The sequence below is a fragment of the Peromyscus eremicus genome, chromosome 11 (assembly GCF_949786415.1).
Source record: "Peromyscus eremicus chromosome 11, PerEre_H2_v1, whole genome shotgun sequence".
Lineage (NCBI taxonomy): Eukaryota > Metazoa > Chordata > Mammalia > Rodentia > Cricetidae > Peromyscus > Peromyscus eremicus.
The window spans coordinates 59,743,004-59,767,279 of record NC_081427.1 but is presented as its reverse complement, the minus strand read 5'-3'; the positions used below and the strand labels follow the sequence as shown (position 1 = coordinate 59,767,279).

Sequence of the window (24,276 nt, the reverse complement as noted above, 5' to 3'; positions counted from 1 at the left end):
CTGCCTTTACCTTCCAAACCTGGTCACCTGCCAGCAACTTGAGCTGCGCAGCACGGCGGCTCAGAACCTGAATTCCCTTTTCTTTGTGAGAGTACTTGCTATGTTTTGGAAATTTCTGACAATGCTATTTGGCTCATGGCACTCACTTCAGTCTTCTGTTTGTTATAAATATTCAAGTCTCTCTTTAAACACACACATGTGCCCACATGCACATGCTGCACGTGCGCACATGCACACACACACACACACACACACACACACACACACACAGATGTAGCTGAAGCAATAGAATGTTGCCTATAAGGCCTAGATTCAGCAGCAGAAAATAATCATTTAGTTTAGTTTAGTTTAGTTTAGTTTTGAGACAGGGTCTCCCGTAGCCTCAAATTCCACATAGAGCTGAGGATGATCTTGAACTCCTGGTTCTCTTGCCCCTACCTCCTGAGTGCTGGGATTATAAGTGTGTCCCACCACATGCTGCATGAGAGGCAGGCACTCTACCAACTGTACAAACTGAGCTATATCCCCAGAGCAGTACAAATATTTAATGTGTATTTAATTTGCCTATAGAGATTATGTAGTGAGACGGATCTACAGGTGAAGGAGTTTGTCACCAAGCCTGATGACCTGAGTTCAATTCCTGGGCCCCACATGCTGGAAGAAGAGAGCTGACTCTCTCAAACTGTCCTCTGACCTTCATATGTACAATGACATACATACAAACATGCACACACACAACTTAAAATTGGGTACACAACCTGATTTGATATATTTTATATAATAAATAAATTAATAGCATATCCAATAGAACCATTGCAGTATACTGGGTTTCCAAAACTTTTATGATTTGGGATTTTTTTTTTTGTCGATTTTTTTGAGTCAGGGTATTACCTAGCCCAGGTTGGCCTCAAACTTACCACATAGCCAAGGATGGCTTTGAACTCCTGACCTCCTACATCCACCTCCCGAATGTTGGGATTCCATATGTGCACTGCCGTGTCTTGTTTTGTTCATATCTTCCGACACAGTTTGGACAGTTTGAATTTTAGCTTCCACCTGTACGTGAAACGGTACAGGGTTTGTGTTTGGGAAGCCTGACTTATTCCACTCATCAGAATGTCCTATATTTACATCGATACTGTTACATTGCATGGATTCACTTCCTTTGATGCTGAACAACACTCCATTGTGTGTACATTTTCTTTATTCCTTCATGAGCCATGTACTCTTAGGTTGTTTCCATGCCTTGGTGTTGTGAACAGTGTTGCCATGAGCATGGGGTGCTTGTAGTTTTATGAGATTTTTAATACTTTGGTTTGGCTATATATTCCAAAGTGGGATTGTGGGATGTTTCCTTTTAAAATATTTATTTTAAAAATGTAGGCATAGTTGTGCACGCCTTTAATCCCAGCACTCAGGAGGCAGAGGCAGGAAGATCTCTGTGAGTTTGAGGCCAGCCAGGACTGCACAGTAAGATCCTGTCTCAACAAATAAATCATAGATATTTATTTATTCTTTGAAAATTGCACATATTACATTTTTATCATATCCATCTACTACTTCGTCCAGCTCCTTTTAGTGCCCCCTACCCATCTGCCTCCCAGTTGCATGTTCTCTTTCTATTAGTAGTAATCTTCTCCTGAGCCCAGTTCATGTTGGCCACATGTGCATGGGTGGGGGACCATCCACTAGGGCATAGGATGTTTACCAGATGCTCAGTCTCCAAAAAAGAGTGATTCACCCTCAACAGTCTCCAAATGCCATGAGTCCTTCTGCTAAGGATGAGGCTTTGAGGGCCCCTGCTCTGCCCATGCTGGAATTCTGACTGGCATAATCTTGCTTACATCTTGTGCAGGTAACACAGTTGCTGTAAGAACATGTGTCCAATAGCCATACTATGTCCAGAGGACAGCATTTCACAGCTGTCCTCCACATCTTCTAGTTTCCTACATTTTTTTCTCAGCCTCTTCAGTGATGTTCCCCAAGCCTTGGATGGGGGCGGGGGCGGTGTTTATACAGATGATTTGTCCTAAGCTGAGCACTGCGAGTTACTCACACTCGGCAACTGGATCTTTCCTTCTAAGAGGTTTTGCTCTGTGTGCTCCTGCATTGTGCATGACAGGCAAGTATTCTACCACCGAGCTGCATGCTGAGCTCTCTTCTAGGAATTTAGCATTTCAAGTTTCTCATTTAAGTATTTAATGTGCTTTAGGTTGATTGTTATATATAGTGTAAAATAAAGGCTGACTTCCATTCTCTTTCCTATGGATATCTGGAGTCTTTTTAAAAAATTCCTTTTAAATTTCATGTATGTATACATCTATCTTGGTCATTGTCTTAGTTAGGGCTTCTATTGCTGGGATGAAGCATCATGACCAAAGCAAATTTGGGAGGAAAGGGTTTATTTGGCTTATGCTTCCACATCACTGAAAGATCACATGATCACTGAAGGAAGTCAGGACAGGAACTCAAACAGGGCAGGAACCTGGAGGCAGGAGCTGATGCAGAAACCATGGAGGAGTGCTGCTTACTGGCTTGCTTCCCATGGCCTGATCAGCCTTTTAGAACCCAGGACCACCAACCCAGGGCTAGCAACACCCACAATGGGCTGGACCCACCCACCCCCGCCCACTAATTAAGAAAATGACTTATAGGCTTGCCTACAGCCTGATCTCATGGAGGCATTTTTTAATTTGAGGATCCCTCCTCTCAGATGACTTTAGCTTGTGTCAGGTTGACATGAAACTATCCAGCACAACTGACCCCTTGTCAACTTGACACACATCACTGTAAAGCCACAACCTTTCCTTTCTTGTTCATCCCCAAGATCAGACATTAATATAAACACCACAATATAAAACATTTTACAAACTCAAAAAGTTTCAAAGTCTTACGAATTCAAACACTTTAAAAGTTGTCTCTAAAAATATACATTCTCTTTTAAAACCCAAATCTCTATAAAACTTCAAAATCTTTTTTTTTTTTTAAATTTAAATTACGTCAACCAGGCATGGTGGCACATCCCTTTAATTCCTGCACTCAGGAGGCAGAGGTAGGCCTGTGAGGGCAACCAGGACTACATAGTGAGACACTGTCTTAGAAAAAAAAATTAGTCTCTCAACTATGGGCTCATGTAAAATCAAAACTAAATACTTTTTTACTTCAGGAGGGAAGAACCAGGGCACAGTCACCATCTGAACAAAGGAAAACCAAACTCAACAGTGTAAATAAATCAGTGTCCAACGTCTGTGACTCACTCACCATCTTCTGGGCTCCTCCAAAGGGTTTGAGTCACTTCTCCAGCTCCGCCCTCTGCAGCACACACAGCTCGTCTTCTAGGCTCGGGCCGGCTCCACTCCAGGCTCCACTCCACTGCTGTTGCTGTTCTTGGTGGTTGTCCCATGGTACTGGCATCTCCAAAACACTGGGGTCTCTGCTCCAACGAAGCTGCACTTTCACCAATAGCCTCTTATAGGCTCTCTTCATGGTGCCAAGGCCCAGCTTCTCCACATGACCCCTTCAATCCTGGGCCTTCAACTGCTACTGAGGCTGCACCTTCACCAGTGGCCTCTCCTGGCCTCTCACAGTGCCAAGCCTCAGCTGCTCTCCATGAATCCCTTTCTACCTTCAAAGCCAGTCCCACCTGGGAGACTCTTACACGTGACCAAGTTCTGCTGAAGCTACAGCATGAGCTATAGCATGTACCAGCATGAGCTACAGCCTTGGCCACCTCTGGAACACAGTTTCTGTGTGCTGACTCTGAGGAGACACTTCTCGAAAGACTTCACCTCAATGATGCTGATCTCTTCATCACAGCTGGTTCTTCAGCCCCCACTGACCAGCATCCACTGTCCCAGCTAAGCAAAGGTTTTACTTCAGTGGTTCTGGTCTCTTATAAATCACAGCCGATTCTTCAGTCCCAGCTGACCAGAACCACAGATTCTTTTTGTTGTTGTTGTTGTTGTTTTTTTTTTTTTTTTTTTTTTTTCCAGACAAGATTTCTCTGTGTAGTTTTGGTGCCTGTCGTGGATCTCGCTCTGCAGACCAGGCTGGCCTTGAACTCACAGAGATCCACTTAACTCAAAATATGCAATGGTCCCAATAGAGTCTTCAAACTTCAAACTTCCCTCTGAAACTTCTGCCTTGTCCTCAATACTCTTATTTTCTGTGTCAACTGTGTTCTCTGTCCTTTATAAAAGGAAACTTTTCTGTCCTTTGTAAATGGAGGCTTTTCTGTCCCACCCAGTCCCACAGCTGCTTTTAAAATAATCACTCAGAGGTTTAATTTTTTTTAAGGTTTATTTATTTATTATGCATAGTGTTCTGCCTGCATGTCTGCCTGCAGGCCAGAAGAGGGCATCAGATCTCATTACGGATGGTTGTGAGCCACCATGTGGTTGCTGGGAATTGAACTCAGGACCTCTGGAAGAGCAGTCAGTGCTCTTAACCACTGAGCCATCTCTCCAGCCCCAGAGGTTTAATGTTAATTATAAACTGTTTTGGCCTATTGCTCAGGCTTATTACTAACTAGCACTTACAACTTTAATTAATCCATTTCTATCTACATTTTGCCATGTGACTTTGTGTCATTACCTGCTCTCCAGTACATCTTGTTTCTCAGGCAGCCCGCTGGCATCTGCCTCTGACTCCATCCTTCTTCTCCCTGTATCTCTGCTTGGGTTTCCAGCCTGGCTCTATCCTGCCTTGCTATAGGCCAAAGCAGCTTCCTTATTAACCAATGGTAATAAAACATATTCACAGCATACAGAGGGGTTATCCCACAGCAGTCCTTTCTCCATGAATGTCCTTCTTCTCTTTGGACATGTTTCCAATTTCCTGGCTTCACTTGTACTCTAGGCAAAACATCCAAAAGATATAAAGTTAGCATCCACGAATGAGAACATGTGGTCCTTGTATTTTTGTGCTTGGGTAATCTCACTCGTGTTTGTTTTTGCTGATGTTGTTGTTGTTGTCTGAAGATTTTCCCCACCTCCATTCTTAGTCCATTCTTATGGCCTGACCAAGATTAGTAGATCACAGGTATGAGTTTATTTCTGGGATGCCTATTCTGGTCCACTGATCTCTGTTTACTTTAGTACCATTCTGTTCTGACTACAATAGCTTTGTAGTATTGTATGATGATTCCAACTTTGTTTTTCCTCTTTCAAGATTGCTTTGGAAATTTAGATTCTGTTGTAGTTTCACATAAATTTTAGGATTTTTTTTTATTCCTGAGAAAACTGCTGTTGTAGTTTTGATAGGGATTGCATTGAATCTTATAGATAATGTGGGTAGCGTATAAACAAGATGGATTCTTCTAATTCATTTTCAATTCCCATTGATTTGTACCTTCTTTAGTTCCCTTTAACCATGTTTTACAGTTTGCACTACACAGACCTTTCACCTATTTATTAAACATATTATTTATTATTTTTGATATTAAAATGATACGATTTTCTTAATTTCTTTTTTAGATAGTTTACTGTGAATGTTAAAGTATGCTTATGGGGGGAGTAAAACCATAGTTTTTATATGCAATTGAAGTTTTTATATGCAATTGAAGTTTTTATATGCAATTGAAGTTATTATAAGCCTAAATTAGAATGTTAGCTGTTTCATGTAAGCCTCACTGTAACCACAAGGAATCTGTGATAGGCATACAAAAAGCAAAGAGAAAAGAGTCAGAGCAGCCACCACAAAAATTAAACAAGCCACAATGGGAGGCAGTAAGGTTGGAACAAAAGGCTATGAAATTGTAAATAATTAACAAACGACAACAATAAGCCCCTATCAATATTTACACTGAGTGACCTCTACCACCTCAAAAATTATTAAATAGTATTACTTTAAACATAACTGAGTTGAATGTGTAATCAGACACTCAGTGCCTAAATATATATTTTTAAAAAGCGAGTTCCAACAAAAATTCCAGCCTTCAGGACACACAAATTTTGAGTGAAGAACAAGAAAGGAGTTCTTGTAAATGGTACTCAAAAGGAGCAGGAACACTACACTTAGTCAAGACAGGCTACCCCATGAGACAAAAGGCTACTGTAAAATGATACAAGAAGGGGCTGGAGAGATGGCTCAGTGGTTAAGAGCACTGGCTGCTCTGCCAGAGGACCTGGATTCAATTCCCAGCACCTGTCTGATGACTCCGGGCCCAGGGGATCTGACATCTTCTGGCCTCCAAGGGCACTAGACACGCATACTGTGCACAGATAAATTCAGCCAAAACACCCCTAGACACCAAATACTAATTCAAATTTTTTATTAAATACTAAAGGAGCAATACATTGAGAGGATGTGACAATTGTAAATACATATGTATATGACATTGGAATGTCTAAGGATTTAAAATTGAGAATTAGCAATACTAACTGTATTGACTTTCCTCAGTCAATATATCATAGAGGCAGAAACTAAACATTTGACTAACAGTATAGGTTAAATAAACATAACAGACATGTATGGAACACCCTGTCCAACAGGAATGAAGCACGTGTTCTTCTTAAATGCACATGGAACATTTTCCAGGACAGATCACAGCCATGAAACAAGTCCCAACAAACATAAGAAGATTGCCATCTCCAGTTCCTTTTCTGACCACATGAAACTAGACTCACTAACAGGCAGAGCTAGTCATGGTGGCACAGGCCTACAACCCCAGTATTCAGGATGCAGAGGCAGGAGGGTTGCCAACCCAAAACCAGTTTGAACTACGTAGGAAAACAGGAGATAAAAACCAGCCATGTGGGTTTGGGGCAGAGATCCTCAAAGCTAATGGTTTTGATGTTTGTCCTTGGTCAGGAGTTGGAAATGGCCTTGTTCTGTCCTGGCTGGAGGCTGGGAATGCCGGAAGGGGCTCTTGTTTCTTATTCTCTTCTCTTCTCTTCTCTTCTCTTCTCTTCTCTTCTCTTCTCTTCTCTTCTCTTCTCTTCTCTTCTCTTCTCTTCTCTTCTCCTCTCCTCTCCTCTCCTCTCCTCTCCTCTCCTCTCCTCTCCTCTCCTCTCCTCTCCTCTTCTCTCCTCTTCTCTCCTCTTCAATGAACACTTGTCTTGACTAGTTCTGGAATGGGATCTCTGGATTTCCATAGTAAAAAATAGGTCAAATCTTTAAAAATCTACTAGTGATGCCATCAACCTCTGGACCTTGTTTACTCAACTGGCGCTTTAATTTTATCTCCTCTTATCCCCATTCAAGCTGCACTTAGATGATCCTCCTGACATCTAAGTCCATCTGTCCTTGATCACCCCCCAGGCCTGAAAGTTAGCAAGAATGAAGCCTCTAAAGCCTTCTGTCTTAGTCACTGTTCTATTGCTGTGAAGAGACACCATGACCAAGCCAAGCCCGGTCAACTTTTCCCGTACCATTTCTTACAGATACTGGCCAAAATTCTAAGCATGCTTTCCCTGACACTCTGGACGTCCTCACTTGTTCTCTGAAGCCTCTTTGCCCTTTCTGCTACAAAGCTGCTTGCCAACTTCCATTTTCTGAACATGCTGGCTGTCTTGGACCCTCAGTCAAAAAGGCATGACTTCTCTCTTCCTTCTCTCCATGTCCCTCTTCCTGACAGCTGCTGAGATTCACGACCTGTCTTCTCTGTCCTGTTCCTTTTAGGCACTAATAAAATTACTCTCAAGCCAGGTGGTGGTGGTGCAGGCCTTTAATCCCAGCACTCAGGAGGCAGAGCCAGGTGGATCTCTGAGTTTGAGGCCAGCCTGGGCTACAGAGCGAGTTCCAGGACTCGCTACCTACCAAAACTACACAGGGAAAGCCTGTCTCGAAAACAAACAAACAAACAAAAAGATACTCTCAAACTTCCTTCCAAATCTGTCTCTAAACTCATTTGTTAACCCCAAAAGGGAAGCCCAACTTCCACAGTGACAGCCTGAGCCTTTCCTTAAACGCCCAGGCAGATGCAGTTCGGTGATAGCAAGCTTAGCAAACAGGAGGCCCTGGGCTGGATTCCTAACATTGAAAAAAAAAAAGAGTAATCTGGAGAGAAAAAAGAATGCACGCTGTGTCAAAAGTGATGTGCTGTAGCTGAAGCATTGCTGACAGAGGTTTACGGCAGTACACCATGGAAAATGAGGACCACAGGCTACCGAAGAGTATCCAGGAGGTCCGGCTGGGCTACGTGAAGAGACCCCGTTTTTACAAAGGAGAGAGAGACTCTCCAACAACCTGATGGAGGCGGTTCGGAGGGTAAAGACGCCTGCTGTGCAAGCTTCATGACCTGGGTTTGAACCTGGAACCCACAGGAAGGAGAGCACTGACTCTACCACGTCAGCCTGTCCTCCCATGGCTCACACAGCCACCTTCACATCAAACACACACACACACACACACACACACACACACACACACACACACTAAAAATACAAATATCGTCACGTGAACAACCTAACTTTATACTCCATACAACAAGAAACTAGAAAAAGAGTGCAGACTAAGCTCAAAGTCAGCGGAGGGAAGGAAATAATGAAAGTCAAGGCAAAAACACTCAGTAGCTTAACTTTGGTGCGTGGTTTTTAACCCTTTAGAGTTGAGCTTTCTGTCTCCTGGATGAACTCCTTCCGAAGTTTCTCAGCGGTCTTTGTAAAAACCAGCAGTGTCCCTAAGGTTTTATAGTTGTTGTTTTGAGACAAAGTGTCACTAGCTGAAGCTTGCCTAAAGTTCACACGTGACATGTAGCCAAGCATGACCCATGACCCGGAACTGATTCACCTGCCTCCACCTCTGACGTGCTGGGATTCTAGGTGTGCATCTCCATGTCCAGTTCTATGAAGTGCTGGGGCTCGAACCCAGGGCTCCATGCATACTGGGCAAGCACTCCACCGACTGAGCCACATCCCCAGCCCTACATGGTCTTTGCTTTCCAATATTTTGATTTGCCGCCGCCGTTTGTTGTTCCTCCCAGCCCTTTGATCGCATCATAAACCCATTTCTTCAAAAGGGTTTGCTCTTCCCAGAATACTTTGCTCCCCAAGCATAGAATACAAAATGTGTTAATCAACAGTTGTCACAGGGGACTCAAAATGCATTCATCAACAATTGTCGGAGGAGACACGGGATTCTTCTTGCAGATTCTTAGTCTTCCTGACAAAGTAATTTGTAAATGGATTCAGGAAGAACGTGAGGACATGTATGATCATACATAAGTGGCCTTGTAGTGGAGGTCTCTCGGGGTTTTTGTCTTCCTAGAGGAAAGAATTCAGTCAAGAGACACAGATAGATTAAGCAATTTGTTTGACAAAGTTAAACAAAAGCATATCTTCCAAAGAGAGATTGGTGGGGAGCAGCCTGGTGCGTACTGAGTTGTGGATTTTAAAGAAGATTTTAATGAATATTTATGAAGTAGGCGACATATTCATAGGGTCCCTTTTCCCTCTCATATCATAGTGGACTGGGCCTCTTTTTCAGGGGATTAGTTCCCATGGCCCTCTAGAAAGGTTCATAAAAGAGGAGGGGTGTCATGATAGTGTAATGATGTTGAATCTTTGCGGGGTACAGACCATTGGTCAGGGCACATATGTGGGAGAAGGCCCCGATGCTTTAGCTTCCGTGATCTACAGCTTTGCTAACTACAGCTTCAAGGCTGTTTAACCACAAAGGGCGCCCTCACACAGCTGTCCTTCCCCACAGTTAACTTACACAGAACTCCCGTGCTCTCCCGGTACAGGCTGAGGCTCTCCCTGTACAGGCTGAGGTCTCCCGTACCAAGCAGTGTGACCCACATCCTCCCCAGCTTCTTGGGCCTCTTTCACTCCCTCCTCAGGACTGATCCTAAAAGCAGTCTTTGCTTCCCTTCTGGGCACGCCTCCTGTTTTTCCCCTTCCTTCACCAGTCTTGGGCACTGCCACTCCAGATTGAAGGGGAGTTCCTCAGACCACAAGTGTAGGAGCCCCAAATACAGGAAGCAGATTGCTAAACTGCAGAAAAAGAAAGAAAGGAAGAAAGAGGAAGAGAAGAGAAGAGAGAATTTGAGAAGATCAACCAGGTATGGCACATTCCAGTAAACCCAGTACGTGGAAAGCGGTGGCAGGAAGCCAAGGACCTCACAGTCATTCTGGACTAAAGTTCCATACTTAAGCTAAATGAGACATTGCTTTAAAACAAAACCAGAGACTGGAGAGGTGGATCAGTGCGTAAGAGCCTGTGCGGTTCTTCCAGAAGACCTGAGTTCTGTTCCCGGCACCCACTAGAGCAGTTTGCAACTGCCTCTAACGCCAGCCTTAAATTGGCCTCTGCAGGCTCCTGTACTCATGTGGCGTACACCCACACAGACAAATACACACTCATGAATAAAATTTAAATAAATAAATATTGGGGCTGGGGAGATGGCTCAGTAGTTAGAAGCACTGGCTAATCTTCTAGATAACACAGGTTCAACTCCAAGCACCCACCCGGTGGCTCACCACCATAATTAACTCCAGTCCCAGGAGAACCAGCACGCTTTTCTGGCCTCCTTCAGGTACTGCACACAAACGTGCAAACAAAACATCCATACTTATAGAAGTTTCTTAAAACTTCAACAGTCTTTAAAAGTGAAGGCAAACAGCAAACAAACAGAACACCTATCAACAACAAAATAAATAGCTTTATTTTACGGCACAAAGGCTACAGTTAATAAAATTGTATCGCATTAGAGGTTTTTATTAAACAAGAACAAACTGTTCTTGTCCCTCAAAATTAAGAATATAAACTGACAACTGTATTAATTTGCTTCATGACAGAGACTATTTTACTGTTTCTTGTGTATCTAATAGCATCATGTTGTACATTTTAAATACATATCACAGAATTTATTAAAAAGAAAACAAGGGGCTGGGAGGTAGCTGTGATAGAATGCTTACCTAGTTTGCGTGAAAGCCTGGGTTCAAAGCCAGCCCTGCATAATCCAGGCATAGTGGTGCACACCTGTAATCCCAGCACCTGGAGACATAAAAAGAAGATCGGGAATTCAAGGTCATCCGCTGCCATGTATTGAATCTGAGGCCAACCTGGGACACATGAGATTTTTGAAAAAAAAAATGAGCAAATTAAAAAAGAACAACAAAACCCAAATAAATAAAAAATAAACACGTGTGTGTGTGTTCATCTGTGTGTATCTGTGTATGTGTGTTGACCTTGTCTGGGTTTTTCATGAGGCTCCAATAGGTCTACAACGATCTGTGTAACTTCATCTCTAGTCTCTGAAATAGCTTTTGTAAGACAAAGATTCACTGTCCCTTGAAGTTTATTAAACAAATTCCTGAAACTTCCAGTGTGAATTTCTGCATGGACCGGATGGTGTCTAGACACCCTGACAAATTTAGCAAAACAAGTACACATGCTCAAGTGAATCTTTTTAAAATTATGCAAATGTTTTGCTGAGCTGGCTAAAAAAATAAATTAAAAAAAAAAGGCAAGCGGAATCACAAATTCTGAAGGAGCAAGAAACCAGATTCTTCCCTTGGGGCATCTCCAGATCCTAGCTAAATCCTAAGGAATTAGAATCTCGGTTTTGCTGGCTAAGTCCATTACAGGTGGGGAGGGGAGACGGTCCACTGCAGAGCCCTCCCAGAGTCCTACAGAGCTGGGCTGTAGGCAGATGAGCCCAGCTGCAGCTGTGGAGACAACAGGGACAAATCCAGGGCCACTGTAAGGAGACTGGCTTATGTCGACCCTCACACTGAGCATAAACGGGAAGAGTCTTCTTGGAAAATGTAAAACCAGTTTTTATTGGGGCCCAGAGTGGCCCAGAATAAATGTCCTCATCTTTGTAAATAGGTGTGGTCTCAGTGACTACATATTTCTGACCAATGAGACATAAGTAGTTGTACTTATTACATTTCAGTTTGGACTTTTCCATGTGTGAACATAGGTTCTTCTCTTCCTCCTCCTGAGATGGGGTTTCATGTGGCTCAGGCTGGCTTCAAAGTCACTACCTAGTCAAGAATGAGATCTGATCTGCTGTTTCTAACTCTTGAAAAAGTTTCTGTCAACAAACAATATTTTTTTCCCCACCCCCCCAACAAACAATATTTTTTAATGTTCATTTCTGACTTGGGTGATCTGAGAGAGAGAGGTATTGGAGCAGGTGGTCGCAGTCTCTATCACATTGTCACAGAAACACAACTATCACATGAAGGATTCTTTAAGGAAGGTCCCAACCTGTTTGACTCAAGGTGTGTGCAGTGAAAAAGAGCCCCAATCATGGTGGAATGGAGAGGACAAAAATGTGAATTGTGTTTGTTTTCATTCCAAAGGAATCTGCAGCGTTCTGTGCCTGTGGGGGAAGCTGAGCTGAATTACTCAGAAAGGAATGTGTGAGAATGTGTGTGAGAGGTGTGTGAGTACATATGAATGTGTGTATCTATGTGCACATGAGTGGGAGTGTACATGTGTGTATGTGTGTGAGTGTATGACCATATACATGTATTTAAATGTGTGTGTATGTGAGTGTATGTGTATAAGTGAGTGTGTATATGTGTGTGAATGTGTATGTGTATGCATATTTTAGTGTTTGTATATGAGTGTGAATGTGTGTGTGAGTGTATGTGTATATTTTAGTGTGTGTATATGTGTGTGAGTGTATGTGTGTGCATATGTGTATGTATGTGGTGGATGTGAGTGTGTGTGTTATTTAGATGTGTTTTGCTTATCATAATATACTCAAGGCATAAAATGAAAACATTAAAATGAATTTTAAAAGTGCAGTTTTGCCATCTGTAGGGACAAAAGGGACAAAATAAAAGGACCAAGAGCCCTATACACCTAGAGGTGGACCCAGTGACCTGTGCTGGCACACAGCTAGAACCTAAGTCCTGGTGGCTACTGCTATCTCACTCCAGATGGCCCATCTCAGGACGACAACTGGTGTCATAGATTGTACCGCTTCCAGTGCTGAGCCGCCCTCTTGACCTCTGTTTTAAAAGGCCCTTACTAATGGTCCGGGAGGTAAGCTCAGGAGACTTCTCTTCACTGCATAAAGGGCCTCATTTCCTTGGGGACTGTTAGGGTGGGGCAGCCATTCTGAGAATTTGCCCACCGTGTTTCTGTTTGCAGTATCTATTCTTTACTAACACTTGCATATCTGTTCTGGCGTCGTAAATACTTTTACCTATATCTTGGTCTCATTGCTGCCAGCACAACTAACATATTTTGATAAAATCCTCTTTTGTTAGCGAAGATATGAGGGGGTGAATATAATCAAAGCACATGGTATGCATGTGTAAAATTCTCAAAGAATTAATATAAATAGTCTATTAAAGCACTCATGTTATTTCTTGCTATTTGTTAAAGTGATGGAACTATATTTTACTCAATTATGTAAAATACCTACCATAGAACATAATTAGCAAAACTGGTCTTCCCTAAGCAATCATCCAATCAGGCTTCACTTCTTCTGGAAAAAATAATGTGTGATGTGAATAATGTGAATAATGGAATGTGTTATACATTCCACAGAAAAATAAATTACAAAATTTGTTTGAAAAAGTAGTATACTAAATCCAGCCTGGTTAACATCATAATAAATAGGTTACTATTTAATTTATTTTTATAGCAATCATAAGAACAAGAACAAACCTATTTGTGATTTTTCATTATTTAATTTATAATGTATTATTTGCAGTGAAAATTATCAATTATCAGTTACTGTGAAAGTGTGCATTAGAATTTGGTGCTATGTGTTAGAAGTAATTAAGTTCAATGTGAAATTTTAAGATATAATACCACCAATTGCATTAACTGCTAGCATCAAAATTGCTTTGTGTGTCTAAGGAAAAAGTGGCAGTGATATGTGTGTGTATTAAATGACTAATGGGTTTCCAGGTAGCATATGATTTCAGATTTTGTTATAGAAAATATTAAACATTGTTATGTGAGATGAGCATTGGCTATTACTGGAACAAACGCATACAGATAAGGTTGGATGAAATGTTTCGAGTATCTTATTGAATAATGCCTTCCAACCCAAATCAAGTCACTTTTGAAAAATTCTAGGCAGAGTTTGATTACAGGAGTTAGCTCTGGTGTGAAAACATGGTGGTTCTACCTGAAGACACCAAATCAAGGTTAAGGGGCTTCACCACACCACCAAAGAACATTTTTTTAAATAAAGATAAACAAAAAGTTTGCAGCGGCAAAAATAAACCAATCCCTTTCACCTTTCACCTCATAATTCTTTTTACCAAGAGTCCTTCCCCATCCCCTCTCTGCAGTAGCCCGTGTCTGTCAAGGCTCAGAAAAGCAGGGACCTGTCCTTATCTTTATTATCCAGACTACAGTGTATCCGGCCACCTCACCTTCCTCTCAAAATTAAGTTCCATTTTCTAAAAGAGTGTCATTTACTGATTTATTTAGGGACAGGGTTGCATGTAACCCAAGCTAGCCCCACACTTCTTATGTAATGGCTGACCTTGAACTTCCGGTTCTCTTGCCTACACCTCCCAAGTGCTAAGATTGCAGATGTGAACAACCACTTCTTGTTTTATGTGCTATTGCAAAAGTTCTTTCCCAACTGAGTGACTTTTTAAGAGTCTCATTAAAAACAAAACAAAACAAAACAAAAAACCTTACATTTTGCGCATGTTGTGAAGGTACCGCAGCACATTAGGAGGTCAGAGGACAAGACTCACGTGTGGGCTCTCTTCTTCCACCATGTGGGTTCTGGGCTCAAACCTGGGTTATCAGGCGTGGTGACAGGCACATTGACCTGCTGAGCCCTCTCTCTGGCCCTAAATTCTCAATTTTATTTTATTGTTATTTTGTATTTTTAATTATATATATGTAATATATATGGGCTGTACCCTCCAAGGCCAGAGGAGGCCGATCCCTGACACTAGAGTTATAGGGGGTTGGAAGCCATATGACATTGGGGCTAGGAACCAACTGAGGTTCCCTGGAAATGCAGACTGTGCTCTTAACCACTTAGCCACCTCTCTAACCTCTATAAATTTCCAACATTAATATAACATTTCATTCTTGTGTGTGTGTGTGTGTGTGTGTGTGTATATGTGTGTGTGTGCATGTATGCACATGTGTGTACCAGTGCATGTGTGTGCAGAGGCCCAAAGTTGACTCTGGATATTTCTCCTAGTTGCTCCCTGCTTTATTTACTGAGGCAGGATACCTCACTTGTTTGGCTCCGTCTGGTCCTGGGAATCCCCTCCCTGTCTCTGCCTCCCTCAGGCTGGGATAGCAGGTGACCCCCATGCCTGAATGGCTTTCATGTGAGTTCTGAGACTCCAAACTTGTCCTCACTCTTTAACCACTGAACCATCTCCTCAGCCCAACTTACAGATAGAAACGTGTTCAGGTTGGAGAGATGGCAGTGGTTAAGGGCACATGTTGTTCTTGCAGAGGACCATCATGCACATGGTGGCTCACAACCAAGCATAACCCTAGTTCTGGGGGATCCAACAGGTGTGCATGTGGTGCACATACGTGTATGCATGCAAATATTTCATGCATGTAAATAAGTCTTTAAAAAAGACACACATGTCTGGGGATGAAGGAAGACTTGGGTCGGTTCATGTGTATGGATTAGTCATAAAAGGAGAATTTTCTGGCATCTTTGAAAACTCATCAGGACACTGAATCATGAGTAACAGCAGAATGGCTGAGGGGAATGTCTTATGTGACATATAAGAAGCGCTGTTGTAGTCACTGAATCTAAAACACTGTAATTGTAGGGGCTCATTATTTTATAGGCTCATAAGGAAGAAAAACATTGCCAATTAAACTGTGACAATCTTTTTTTTAACCACCCAGAAATGTTACACTCTTCAAAGAGCCTTTAAAAGTGCAATTATAAAGTTTTTAAAGCTTATAAAATAAATGGGATAAAGTATTCTAAATTGTCTTCCTCAGTCATTGTGGCTCACATAGATCACAGCTTGACTCAGTCCATTCCTTCTATGACAGTGAAGTCATACACATGGTCTCCACTACTAGACTGAAGCTAAGCTGCTCACCTGACCCACCAAGAATGATCAGGATTACAGAGAAATAACATGAAGTGGTTCTAAAGAAGAAAAACAAGGCTAAAGGAAGAAGAAGAAGAGGAAGAGGAAGAAGAAGAAGAAGAAGAAGAAGAAGAAGAAGAAGAAGAAGAAGAAGAAGAAAGAAGAAGAAAAGAAGAAGAAGAAGAAAAGAAAAGAAGAGTTTTGTTTTGTTTTTCATCTTTTTTTTTTATTTTCTAGACAAGATCTCATGTAGGCCAGTTTTGACTCAAACTTGACTTGAATTTGCCACGTAACTGAAGATGACTTTGAACTCATGACCCTCTTTGCCTCTACCCCTCTACGACAGGATTATAGACACATGTACCACTATACTGGGTTTTGTTCAGTGCTGGGAACTGAACCCAAGACATCATGCACAGAGGCGAGTGCTCTATGAAGTGAATTACATCCCCAGTCAACATTTTCTGTTTCTTCAGCAATTTAAAATAAATTCTCAGGACTGGAGAGATGGCTCAACGGTTAAGAGCACGGGCTGCTCTTCCAGAGGTCCTGAGTTCAGTTCCCAGCAACCACATGGTGACTCATAACCATCTATAATGGGAACTAATGCCCTCTTCTGATGTATGCAGAGCACTCATATATAAAATATAAATAAATAAAATAAATACTCTGGGCTAGATACGGTACTGAATGAACAGACTAGGAGTTCAAAGTCGTCCTTGGCTACATAAGCTTCAAGCTACATGAGGCCCTGTCTCTAAACAAATTCTCCAGCTGAATCTATTTTAAAAACATTTCTAAAGAAATGGATTTTGTTCTTATGCAATGGAAATCCCACCGTGAAAAGCAGACAGGATTCATGGGATTCTCTTCCTGTACTGTCCCAGGGGGGAAATTCTGCCTTTTGTCCCTCACAGAGCAAGGGAGACAGACATCTTTCAAGAGAAGCCTTCAGAGAAAGCCTTTTATTGATTTCATGAAGCTATAGGGTTCTGAGGGCAGTTAACTGGCTGTGGTTCTGATTCAGCAATCACTTCCAAAGAGCTTACACTTCAGAGATGCTCTGAGTGTAATAACTCAAAGAGAGACGCCAGGGGGCCTCTGTCTAAATACTAACTGAAAAGACAGGCCAACATCAAACAGTATAGTTAAATAAGTGGGCTCACCTCTACCATGTCTTTTAGGAGACGAGAGCAGATTAATGAGGAAAGCTGAGGGGGTTGGGAGAGGGGGATGTAAAGAACATAATTTAAAAACCATTTTGTGTGACTCAAAAGTCATTTTGTGTGACTTTGGAATAATGTAATGCTGGTGACATAGAAATTTGCCACTAGACAGCTCTGATAAGAGCTAGGCCTCAGAAGCAAGCCCTGGTAGGCCTCTGGGCAGCTCACATACGCCTAGTCCAGGGCAGGCCTTGGTATTCGAATGAGCTAACCCTAACATGGTGTTGACGTGTTGGTGAATCAGCCCCTGAGAGCACAAAGCTACTATCCAACAAAATGACACCAAAATTGGAACTTTGGGAGCGTTCTTGAGGACCAACTGCTGTGCTCCCACCATGCCTTGCCTCTAGCTCATGTTGACATCCGTTAGCAAGACTTGAGACTTTGTGAGAGATGTTGACTTCAGTGACCCCTGAACTGTCACTGGCCCACACAGGCCTGGTTGTCAACATTAGCCATTGGCCTGTGCTCTCTTGGACCTCCTGGACCTCCATCAGTGCCATCCTCCAGCCTGCCACAACTGAAGGGCTTCACAGCCGACTCGGGTCGAGCCTGCAAGCTCCCCGAGCATCCTCACAGGAGAACGGAACACTGCAGCAGCCTTTCTGCCCAAACAACCATCCCCCGCCCAGGGAGATGTCTGTTTAACTTTTATGTTAGTACGATATTATAAGGAATGTTTGTGTGAATAAAACGGGAATATTCAAAGGACAGATCTTGTGTGGACATCCTAATTGCTGAGCGCCTTACAGCCCACAAGGCCATGCTCTCCACGGGGCACAGGGAGGGTTGGGGGTGGGTGGTATAAATTGCCTTTGTCTCCTTCACTTTTCTGTCAGTCTCAGCTATAAGCTGTGTTTACTTGAAATCAGGATAGTGAACATTTTGAGGATTGAATTTTAAAATCAAAGAAGATAGAATAATTTTCCCTGGTATGTAGAAGAACAGAAAGGAACCATCTTTAGAAGTGCTTTTAAAATTTTATAGTGAAAGTGGATAGTAACTGAGGAGGCCTGACAAATACCATGACAGGCTCCTACTAATTCAGTTAAGAGCTGGGCCTCAGCCCCTGCTTCTTGAAACTGAGCAGGTGGTTTCTGAGGGCAGTCAATTATCAAGGCCCCGATAGTAAGAATGAGGCCTGGGACACACACACACACACACACACACACACACACACACACACACACACACCCTCCCCCAAATAAGAACAAAGCCTGGGACTTGTCCAGGCTTGCCCAGAACATGGAAAAGCTATAGCTTTAACCAACCCCTGCTAACTCTAACCAATTAGAAACACACTAATATGATTGCCATTTGCTCAAACCAATCCTAGAGAGAATGATCTCACTGCCTTTAGAATCACTTTAGTTGTATTTAAAAGAACCTGCAAGCTTTTCTTGGGGGGTCGCTGTTTTTGCCTTTGTGTTGGTGGTCTTTTGTGGGACTTCTCCAGGACCCTAACAGTAACTGCACTATGATGATTATTTTCCAAGTCACGAGAATGTATCTTATTTTAACCAGGCTGGAAATCAAGCTGAGATAGTGCCCAAGATTTCGGGTCTAGGAAGTTTGACTGAGGTAAACACAGTGTCTGTGGGTGTCAGGATTGGCCTGGCCCGAAGTGACACAGAAGTCACTCAGGCTGTTGCACATGTGACATCACTCATAAGAATGGGTTTTATGATCTAAAAGCAATGTTCAAGATTTAGTGGAAAGGTCTTGGATAAGTATAAACATAAATTCTGGGAGGTAAGACAGAGTCTGTCTCATCAGACAGCAAAGGATCACCAGGTTGTAAAATAACATCATTTCTGGTGTTCCAGCGGCTTCTCACCTCATTCTGTTGAAGAGGTGAGCTGTGTGTTTAACTTTCCTGGCTTCTCCAGTGCTTGTCTGTGTGCACAGGGCTCTTTGCTCTCTACATAGGACCATAACAAAGGCAGAGTTGAGGCAGTTTGATAGTGAAAGGCCGTAGCCAGGTCACAATCTGGCTGGTCATTATCCCAGGCTGTTCTCACAGCCTTGCAAATGGGAAGGAAATTGGTGCTGCTTGGGCAATCTCCCTCTGCCTCACAGGATGCTAGTCTATCATAGGTCTGTGATTCTGGATCTTAAGATAAACTGAGTGTAAGAACCACTCAGAAAGGGACAGATCAGCAAAATGGAGCTGGGTTAATAATTGGATCCCTTCGAAAGGATTCACTAAAAACCTGAGTGCACCAGACTGAAAACCCGAATGTACCTGATACACCTTAGAAATGGGGGGACACGTCTCCTTACCGTTGGCATCAGGACCAGAGAGGACTAAGAAATTGAAATTAATGTGCTCCCAGAAGGCTGGACAGGGTTACAAGTCTGTTGAGAAACTCCCTCCCCCTTCATTAGTGTGGAATCTGAGTCCCCTGGAGTGATGCCTAAGAGTCTTTCCCTTTGTATTGTCTATACTCAGGGGACTCAGCAAGCAAATTAATAATGCAATGGGATGCAAGGGAGAATCTTTACAACATGGAGGCAGAATTTTAAAGTGCGATTTTAGCGCCTCAGAACCGTCAGCATGCTGTATGTACACAACTATGGTAATTGTACACAGGAACCATTTCTTCCTTCCATCGCCTGCTTAGGCATCATCCCTGTAACCTATTTGTGGTCATCACTGAACTTGAAAATAAAAGTTCTTTGAAAATTCCTCTCCAGAGGGACTAGGGAGTTATGTTTGATTTTTCTTTCTCTCTTGTATATAAAAATCAAACCATGCGAAGGAGGGGTTGGTTAGTCCTCCTGTCACACCTAAGCAGGAGGCTGCAGAGAGCGCCGCTGGACTTGGAAGTAGCTCCCGTGACTGGGAGATGCACAACCCTTTGTTTTCTAGACATTTTAAGAGCAAAAAAGAAAAAGCTAGAAGCTGGACCAAAGTGAGATTTACAGTTATTGTATAATTTAGGAAAAATTTGATCATGTTTATAACTTGATGCTGTGGGATGTCTTTCTGTAGGCTGTGAATGTGTTGCTCTGATTGGTTGATAAATAAAGCTGCATTGGCCTATGGCAGGGCAGGATGGAGCCAGGTGGGAAAATCTAAGGGAGAGAGTGAAAGGAGAAAGGAGAGGCAGGAAAGACGCCATCCCACTGTCCAGGGAGCAGCATGTAATGGCACACAGGTAAAGTCACGGAACATGTGGCAACATGTAGATTAATAGAAATGGGCTGAGTTTAGTTATAAGAGCTAGCTAGCAAGAAGCCTGACCCATAGGCCATACAGTTTGCAAATAATATAAGCCTCTATGTGTTTCTTGGGATCAAGTGACTACAGGACATGGGAGGGAGAGATTCTTCCCAACCGCAGGGCTGGGCAGGACAGGGAAAAACAACCAACTACAACTTGAGATTTTTTTTTTAAAGATTTATTTTATTTTTAATTATGTGTGTGTATGGTGGGCGGGGGTGTGCACATAAGGCAGAAGATGTTGTAGGACTCCCTAGAGCTGGAGTTACAGGTGGCTGTGAGCTGCCCCATATAGGTGCTGAGAACTGAACCCAGGTTCTCTGCAAGAGCTGCAAGATCTCTTTAACTGTTGAGCCATCTCCATCCCTTGGATAATTTAATAAAAAGGAAGAATTGAAAATGTTCAGGAGAACTACAGTGGTGACACCTGCCTGCCATCTCAATGCTTCGGAGGCTGAGGCAGGAGGATTGCTATGGGTTTGAGGACAACCTGGGCTATATTGCAAGATGCCACCTCAAAGAAGACAAAATTCCCAGAAGACAGAAACTGGAAAGGAAAGAGCTACTGGTAGGAGACTCAGGGCACAGTAAGATTTGGTAGGAACATGTCTTTAATTCCAGCAGCTCAGGGAAGGCCAGTGCTTGAGAAGGGCTTCTGGATGGAGCTGCTGATGTTTTTCATCAGAAATAGAGAATTAACCAAGACAGGCGACATGACCTCAGAAAGCCAGTGTGCAACAGAAGGGAATGAGAGACAGATCCCAGTGACAGGGGATGCCAGGCAAGAAAAAAAAGGAATGGGAGAGGGAATTTGTAGCCAGCTTTTCTCTGGACCCCGTTTGGGCCCTGTTTATCTAATGTCAACTTCCTGTGGTATAAGTGGCCTGACCCATGTCCAGATAGCATCATTTCTGATGTAGACAGCAGGTGCTTCCCATGTTGGAAACTCCTTTGGGCCACAGGAATAACATATGATGTCCTCTAATACAGATAGTGATGGGCAGTAACCCCCTTTACCAGGGGAGTGGGTTGGTCACTGCTTGATAACGTGAACAGTGGTGGTGTCCCTTGCCAGACGCGGAGGAGGCCTTGGGTGTTAAGGAGACAGTTTTCCTTCACAGCCTAAAGAAAACAAGCCTGGAGCAGGAAGGTGGAAAGAAGCAAGCTACATTGGAAGCCCTGATAAGCAAATGGGAGGGCTGCTGGAAATGTAGCTCCCTGATAGTGATAGCGCACCTGCCTATCAAGGGGTCTGTTCTGAGCCTCCCTCCCGCAACAGGAAAAGTAGCTATTCTTTTCATGAGGGCCATACTCAAATATTCCTCAACCCCCTCCCTCAGGGCAGCTGCTTAAAGAGTAACTGCTGAGCCTGCCCACTGTCTGAGCTGTAACTCAGAAGGCCTAACTTTTTTCTCTTTTCTCTTTTTACATCTCGCTTTTCTGAATACCAGCTCAAATCCTAAACCCGTCACCTGTTTGCCCTGACCTTCTCCCTAGTTCTGAAGACACCTTTCACTCCTTTCTCCCAACATGCGCACCCGATGCAGCACCTCACAGATCTGTGGCTAAGGCACAGATTACCTATTCTGTGTGTTTGTTTTCCTTTTGAACGCCAATGTCCTGGGTTCCCTTTGGAGTCTGTGTTTAGATTCCTTTATCAACCAGACCAAGAACCTGCAAAAAGGACTCAGCATCCCTCACGACCCAGAATGGGAGCTGTACTCCAGAAGCTGAAAAGGGATCCACATTAGAACAGTGTGCAGGGCTCTGGGAGAAAGAGAGAACTGTTGGAGAAAATTGAATTGACATGATTGATCATGTCATGTGGAATAAGAATGATAGGTCAGCAACTGGGTGATGGTTTAGCATTCATCTGACATCCCAGGACCTACGGGGAGACAGCAGGCAGAGACAGAGAGGGTTCCGAGGTCTGCAGGCCAGGTAACATGGAATATGCAGGGCAGCAGCAGAATCTGTAAGAGAGACTGTGCTTTAAAAGGGTGGATGGTGAGAACAGATTTCTGAAGGTTGTCCCTCTGACCTCCACATGTGTGCAAACATGCACACATGCATGTGCATGAACACATATACACTAAATAAATTAATTAATTAAAATAAAACATTAAATGTGTTGTTGGTTGTTTTTTACTCTTTGGCTCTTTTGGCTCTTTGCTCTTTGGAGGACCCACTACCCAGCTCCCGAATAAAAATACGTGGAGGCTTATTCTTACTTACAAATGCCTGGCCTTAGCTTGACTTACTTCTAAACAGCTTTTCTTTTTCTTTTTTTTTTTCTTTTAAAGATTTATTTACTTATGTATGACTGCAGGCCAGAAGAGGGCACCAGATCTCGTTACAGATGGTTGTGAGCCACCATGTGGGTGCTGGGAATCGAACTCAGGACCTCTGGAAGAACAGTCAGTGCTCTTAACCTCTGAGCCATCTCTCCAGCCCCTAAACAGCTTTTCTTAACTTAAATTATCCCATCTAACTTTTGCCTCTGGGCTTTTTCCTTTTTTTACTTCTGTAATCTTACTTTCCCTCTTACTCCATGGCTTGCTGTGTAGCTGGGTGGCTGGCCCCTTCTTTTCTTGCTCCTTGATCTCTCTTGCTTCCCCTTCCTCTCCTCCCAGATTTCTGCTTCTATTTATTCTCTCTGCCTGCCAGCCCTGCCTATCCTTTCTCCTGCCTCTCTATTGACCATTCAGTTCTTTATTAGACCAATTCGGTCTCTGGTTCTGAGGAAGTTAGGACCACGGTGACAACCCATAGATATGGGGTAAGAGCATTTCCCAGGCTAGAACAGACACAGGAAAGAGTTATTAAAAGATAAACAGAAACACAGCAGATGATTTCTCAGATAGAGACAGGCACAGTAACACAGACTCACAGAGTTAAAACAAATGCAATACATCTTTGCATCATTGAACAAATGTTCCAGAGCATAAACGAATATATCACATCTTAATAATGTTCTACAACAATAATGACAGAGTAGAAGTACAAGTCAAGAAAGATGAAGGATGGGCACAAGGGAAGCCATGTAATTGAAAGCAATGCCAATCATTTATTATAGGATAGGTACTGGTCTAAGGACTCTACTGTGTATGAACTTCCCCATGCCTCCAATTTTATACAGAAGGAAAATGAGGTGCATAGAGACAAAAAGGCCAAAAATAAAGCAAAAATACAGTACTTTCACAATGCACTCCTACTACAGCTCTGCCACCAGTGGCTTGTGATGCCTTAAACACTTAAAGCCTAACTCCCAATGGGCCAGTGTCTATTCTAGTTCCTTTTCCTGTTGCTGTGACAGGTCAGTCATCAAATAAGACTCTCTCACAGATATGGCCACGGGACAGTCGGATCTGGGCAAGCCCTCAGTTGAGATCATCAGATGTCTATAGTCCAGTTGACAGCTGAGGATGATTAGGGCAGGGCCTTACCCAAATAGACAATCTCAGAGATGATTGATGTTGTAAAATTTACTACTTAACACAATAGTGAGGTAATTGCTTATCTGTTCAATAGAGACTCCAAACAGGTAGTGTAAGAGCCAGGACCAAGTAACTTCCCTTCCCACTCTAAAAGAACTCCTGTTTTTCCTAGGTATATGAGTTTCTATCTGAGAAATCACCTGCTGTATTTCTGTTTATCATTTAATAACTCTTTCTTTTGTCTGTTCTGGCCTGGGAAATGCTCTTACCCCATATCTATGGGTTGTCACCGTGGTCCTAACATTACAACTTCCTCAGAACCAGAGACGGAATGGGGCACCAAGCAAAGCTGGTCCTGCTGTGGGGTTAGAATACACTGAGAGGACAGACTGACTGCAAGATGGGATGATGGGGAGAGGATTGAACAACAA

General features: G+C 42.9%; 2 long non-coding RNA genes across 2 annotated transcripts in view; one reads left to right on the top strand and one right to left on the bottom strand.

Annotated features, from left to right (window-relative positions):
- Positions 1-19,876, top strand: part of LOC131921664 (uncharacterized) — a 31,159-nt gene extending 11,283 nt beyond the window's left edge. Inside the window, exon 2 of the long non-coding RNA XR_009382054.1 lies at positions 19,635-19,876. This is a non-coding gene — a long non-coding RNA (uncharacterized LOC131921664). The remainder of the gene's footprint in view (positions 1-19,634) is intronic.
- LOC131921665 (uncharacterized) lies at positions 8,399-10,207 on the bottom strand. Its single transcript, XR_009382055.1, has 2 exons — positions 10,092-10,207; positions 8,399-9,935 (listed from the first exon to the last, which is right to left on the bottom strand). It is a non-coding gene; the product is annotated as an uncharacterized LOC131921665 (long non-coding RNA).
- Positions 19,877-24,276: the final 4,400 nt, after the last annotated feature.